The sequence below is a fragment of the Homalodisca vitripennis genome, chromosome 3 (genome assembly GCF_021130785.1).
Source record: "Homalodisca vitripennis isolate AUS2020 chromosome 3, UT_GWSS_2.1, whole genome shotgun sequence".
In the NCBI taxonomy this organism is placed as follows: domain Eukaryota; kingdom Metazoa; phylum Arthropoda; class Insecta; order Hemiptera; family Cicadellidae; genus Homalodisca; species Homalodisca vitripennis.
In genome coordinates, this window is record NC_060209.1 from 67,518,179 (window position 1) to 67,524,723 (window position 6,545).

The 6,545-nt window shown below is 35.8% G+C and overlaps 1 pseudogene; it reads right to left on the bottom strand.

Annotated features, from left to right (window-relative positions):
- Positions 1–307: 307 nt before the first annotated feature.
- Positions 308–5,788, bottom strand: LOC124358222 (annotated as a pseudogene).
- Positions 5,789–6,545: the final 757 nt, after the last annotated feature.

Here is a 6,545-nt window from a genome sequence, read left to right on the forward strand (position 1 = left end):
CATCGACGTGGACACAATAGATTGTTAAAAAGGCCTTAACTATTGTATCTTTCTATTTTTAGTTTTAAGAAATTACTAATGGGAGGGCTTTTGTGCAATAATAAACTGAAAATGAGTCCAAATAAAAAGCATAATAAATTGTGTTCTGGTGCTATTGAGGCTATTCTCTTCACATGTTGATGTGGAAAAAGAATCAATTTTATGACTATGATATTACTTTTCAGAACAGTGATTTTTGTTGTCTTTACACTTCACTTTTTACTAAAATACAGAGAAAATGTTTCATGAACAAGCCACAGTAATAAAAATGTATGTATAACATAACAAAACGCTTATTGTAAAATTGATAAATTTAGGATTGAGATTCCTTCTTACTATCATTGCAGCAATAGCACAGGACTTGGATATCCATACAAGACATAATCACAAGTGATATCAACACCAGCCAATACATTTCTTAAATAACTTAACGAAATAATAAAATAATTATTTGCTAAAAGAATATTCTATTATATAAGACCAGAATCTTTAGCCATTCCATAAAAGATTGATTCTGGCTGCTTCAGTAGATGTGTAGGTGAGTCTCAAACTCTTTAACTTTTCCTTCATCCAACACAATCACCCTAAAAACAATAAATGTATATATTAATCATTATATTGATCTATTTAATAAACGTCACATATAAATTAGTATAGGTTACAAATTTATGACAATTTATTATAAAATATTTTCCTCTACTAAATTTAAACTACACACTATCTTCTTCAACATAATTGATTATTATAATTTTTATATGGTGTTTCCCACTGTTCTTAAGTACACGATCATGTAATTCAAAGTTTTAACTAACTCCTTCATGTGCTATATTTATAATAGTGACATGTAATAACTTAATCTTCTGGAGCCACTTAAACTTTCAAAACAGATTCAGACCAGAGAAATGATTGCCGAGATTCGATAATTGAATCTGCTGAGATTAGCTCTGTCACTAATTAGCTATAAAGTAAAACATATCGCAATGTTTATGAAAACTATTCAAGCACCTTTTAACGTAATATGTCATCTTAAAGATGAAACAAAACCTATATATTGTGTAAGAAAATTACCAAGCAGGAAGGATGGTAGGGATCGTAACACAGGCACGATATTTTGAGAAGGGTGCTTAACAACACACCTTATATTTCCCACAGAACAATTTTTTATTGGAGATTTATTTACACACAAAACTCTTCAAAGTCATGTTCGTGTCCCACTACTTCCAGAAAGTTTTGTAAATCAATGACGTTACAGGTTTCTTGCCTGCCTAGATAGTACCCCAAATAGAATTAAACAACACCGTGACCAATCCAGCAACATAACGTGGGGTAAAATCTTCCTTATGCCAAAACTAAAAGACCAATGAATCATTTCTACCAGCAAAACATATTTGCAAATCATTATCTGTCTGTTGTGATGGATAATCAACACTGCTGGCATTACTTGCAAAGAGGAACGGAAGTGTCTGAATGTAGAGGAGTATTGTGTCTGGTTGTGAGAGCTTTTTGTCATCATGCTGTTGGCAACTGTGAAAACTGCGAGATCCAGAACTCTCTGCAGATGATCTGATGTTGCCATTCACTTTTATTTTATACCAAATGCACTCACCTGTAAGAGTCCATTATGATGTTCAGCCTAAGAGTTATTGAGAGCATTGTACAGTTCCAGTAACTTTATGTGTATTATCTGTTATATCAAGTCATTTTACTCCTAAGTAGCAAGATAAACCAGGTACTCACCTGTCAGCTCAGCAAGGCTTTCAATTGCCTTGATCATGGCCTGACTATGAGAAGTTGACCTCTCTTGGAATCACAGACATTACTCTGAGCTGGATTTAAGTTTTCTTGTACGATTGTACGCAGAATGGTGGAGCTGAAGCAATTAAAGAGCAGCCTAACAAAAACTACCAGGTCATCACCTCTGAAGATAAATAGAGGCATTTCTCAGGATTCAGTTACTGGGTCTAGTGCTTTGTGCTATACACTGAATACCTTAGAAAATACCTTAAGCTTTTTGTCATCTAAATCATGTAAGCTGATGACACTGCTCTCATCATCAACAACAAACAGATCGGTTGGAGCACTGGGGATATTGAATTGCATTGCTATAAATATGGCACATGGATATTGCCTAAAACAATTACCTAGTACACAATGAAGACAAAATCAAAATAACTGACAATGGGGCATCTCAAAAGAAAATTATCCGGACTGCCTGACGTACAAACTGTGACATTCAATTATCACTTAGGTTCAGATCAATCTTAGACAAACGACTCTCCTTGAATGGCCATCTTAACTGCCTAAGTCAAAAACTTAACTCCTCATTTTTTTGTTCTAAAAAGAGTCAAGGCAATCAGCACTAATCTCCTAGCAATAAAAACCTATTTTTTTTCTATTCCAATCCCATATAAGGTACGTATTCGTTCTTTGGGGAACTTCCTCTGTTAACAAGTACTATAAAAATGATACTAATGGTAAAAAGAGAGCAACATCGTGACAGCTGCAGATACTTTCAAAGAGTTGGGGATGATGACAGTGCCATAGGTATATATAGTAGTAGTGACCATCCTCTATGCTGTCGGTCTCGGTTTTTGTCAAAGAATACTCATGTCCATGACTACAGACTACAACACTATATACACAAATGATTTGTACTTCCCACACACATAACAAGTCTTTTCACCATGAAGCCTTCCTATGTAGATGCAAGGCTGTACAACATGCTACCACCTGAAATAAAAAATAGTAATCCTATCTTTTTAAGGAGAATACTGCAGAATTGTCATATGTCTGAAACCATCTACAATCCTGAAGAATCTTTTGAGAGAGCAAGCGGTGCACGTTTTGAGATAAACTTTCTCACCTACTTAGTTTTGTTTTAGTTCCTGTAAAAAATGTTTGATACAATACTTTTCTTGAGAAAGAGTAAATACAGAAATTTGTCAATTGCCAGTGGGTTATTGTAAGCACTGTACAGTTCTGGAACTCTCAGCATATTGTTTGTTATATCCAAGACATCTACAATCTAGGTATACCAGATACTCACCTGTCAGAGTCCATGATGGTGTTGAGTCTGTGAGCTATTATGAGCACTGTACATTTTTTAAACTCTCTGCGTATTGTCTGCTGTATCAAGTCATCAGTCTCTAAGTCTACTGCAGCTGTAGCCTCATCTAAAATTAAAATCTGTGTCTTTCGCAACAAAGCTCGAGCCAGGCATACCAACTGACGTTGTCCAACACTACAACATAAGAATAATAGAGTAAAACAATAGTAATAGCCCTCAATCAATTAAGTGAACTTATTCCTCATACATTGAAGTTTTGGTAACTATTAAATTACTGTAAACTGCTTGATTAGTAGTGTATTGAAGATTGCAGAGACGAAGTTATTATCTAATTTTTAAATTTTGATCGCGCCAATGATCAATAATCCATCTAATGCCATGGAAATGCTATTTATACGCTCCGAAACCAACATATGAGACTATTGTTTTGGTTAGTGCAACAGCATAAATCAATTGTGGAACTGTGTAAATAGATTAGACCGGGGGTGAACTTAAATGACCAGAACAGACTGATATTGACCGCAGCAACTTTTTAGTTGGATGATACACTTTCGTCAGTGGGATAAAAAGGCTAAATCTTATTGTTACTGAAATTGTCAGAGCACTTCAATAAATTTATCATGAAATGTTGGAGGGAATACGAATCTTATAAAAACTGTTTTTCACTTTATGACTTCAGGACCCCAAAACACTGTTCTTTAAACTTAAATCTAAAATGGATCAGGAGATTAGATATAGCTTTGAGTGACTATCGATTATCTCAGGAGTGTTTTTATGTCATAGATAAAAAATATATATGATATATTGTCCGAGTTTTCAAACAAGAAAATGCGTGCGAAGCCCGCGGGTAACTGCTAGTCTTTATATCTTTTTATATATATATATTTCTTGTGTTTGTGTATATGTGACTGAACTCCTCCTAAAACAACTGGATCGATTTTGACGAAATTTTGTGTGTGTGTTGAAGGGGATTCGAGAATTGGTTCAGATTCACAATTTAGTCCAATTTAAATAGTTTATTTAATTTAATTTTTTAATTATAAATATTGTTGTTTGATGTTGGAGTGTTTTTATATTGTATCCGACAGACTGCATTATGACACGTAATACAAAGCGAACTGATACTTAACAGCTGTTAATACTTTCAGCTGAAGTTCATCAAACTATTTAGCCCCGATACATTACACTGCTGAGTCAGACACCCTTCTGGACCTTCTAGTTGTTACTGATCCCTCTGATGTGACGCATCTAGGGCAGCTTCCAATTCCAGCAGTTTCACGTCACGATCTTGTGTACTGTGTTATCAAGGTCAAAGTTCCAAAGCCAAAAGTAAAATTTATTAAATACAGAGATTTTTAAAAAGTATGGACGAAGCCTCTTTTATGTATGTATGATGTTTATTCGACCCCATGGCAGAAATCTACAGACATTGCAATCTGTCGATGACATGGTTGAAGCTTTTAACACCACCATTCTGGGGCTATACGATAAACATGCACCAAGTTGTTACCAAACGCATAACAAAGCGGTGCCCAGTGCCTTGGATCACGTGTGAAATTCTTAGCTTCATGGCTCAAACGTGATACCCTGTATAGGAGAGCTCGTCGAGCTAGTGACCCCGTTTTAATAGTTCAATATCGACAAATTAGAAATAGAGTTAAACAACTTCTACGAAATTCCAGATTGAGATACACGCGTAAACTGTTTGAAAAGAAACAGTCATCTAGCGATTTGTGGCGCAATGTTTAGAAAACTTGGTTTTGGGGCAAAGACCGCCGCGCTTCTCCTCCGATCCAATTACCCTTAAATGATCTTAATGACTATTTTGTTTCATGTTGACAGACTGTCAATACAAACCAAGTTACGGATTATGCTAAAGAACTTCTAAATATGCCTATCAATCGGCCACGAATATGACAAATTTACTTTCAAAACCTGTTATACAATCAGACCGTTTTGAAAGCCAATTCGCCGTATTGGCAATAATGCTGAAGGGTCTGACGGCATAAAAAAAATTCAATTAATAAAAAACATTTTTTTTTGCAATCCTCCCAATAATCACATACATTTTCAACATGTCACTGAGACAGGGTATTTTCCCTTCACTTTGGAAGTCTGCTATTGTCCGCGCCATTGAACAAGACCTCAGTTCCAACATCTTGCCAAGAATTCAGACCAATTATTATATTCTGCCTGCTCTATCCAAGGGCCTTGAAAAAATTGTGCACTGCCAGATTACTGATTATTTAAACACGAAATAACGTTCTAAATCATTTACAATCCGGATTTCGAACAGGACATAGTACTGAAACTGCTTTACTGAAAGTCACTGACGATATACGGATTCGCAATGGACCAAAAACTAAGCACAATACTGACACTCTTTGATTTTTCAAAGGCTTTTGATTGTGTAAACTACAGACTACTATTGGCTAAATTGAGAATAATTGGTTTTTTTCAGAAAATGTCCTGCAATGGCTGAGGTCTTATCTGTCTGGCAGAAGGCAGTGTGTACAAGTAGGTGACATAACCATCCGACTGGCTGAGTGTTGAGTGTGGTGTTCCTCAGGGTTCCATACTTGGTCCTCTCTTGTTTTTTGGTTGTACGTTAATGACTTGAGCACGGTACTGGTACACTGCAAGTCCCACATGTATGCCGATGACCTCCAGATATATCTCCATGTTAACATAACACCAAATCAATGATGGCATTACCATGATCAACTCTGACATAAAAAATGTACTGGACTGGACTAGTAAACACGGACTTAAACTAAACCACGACAAAACTAAACTAATTGTGATATCTCATTACCGCTCTCGATCTTTGATCGATTTTACATCTATACGTAACGTTACTGTGAATGGAAACTGTACTACCTTATTACGATAAAGTTAGGAACTTAGGGCTGACAATAAACTGTACTCTTAGCTGGACTAATGCAGTGACCAGAGACCTGGTAAGAAAGTTTTTGCATCAATGCATTCACTGAAAAAACTGCAGAGGTTTTTGCCACTTCACATAAAACTGTTGTTGGTTAAAGTACTCATACTGTCTCACTTTTCTTACTGTAACAGTGTGATGAACGACATGACTGTGGCTTTGGGTGAAAAAACTCCAGAGAACCCAAAATTATTGTATGAGATATGCATTTGATTTCAGGAGAGATGAGCATATAACACCCTATTATATTAATTCAAAGATTTTGAAGTTGAATGACCTCAGATCAATAAAAATCTTAACATTGGTCCATTCAATTTTTAAATTCTGGCTTTCCAAATTATTTCTTAAAACGATTTCCAAATTTGTCTCTCAAAGTGGATAGAACTCGCTCTGGTTCGTCTGTGCTCCGCATGCCGTTTGCACAGAACTGCTGTTTTTTGACAAGTCTTTTGTAGGGAAAAGGCCCCCTCGTCTTTTTGGGAAATTCCCCTTTCC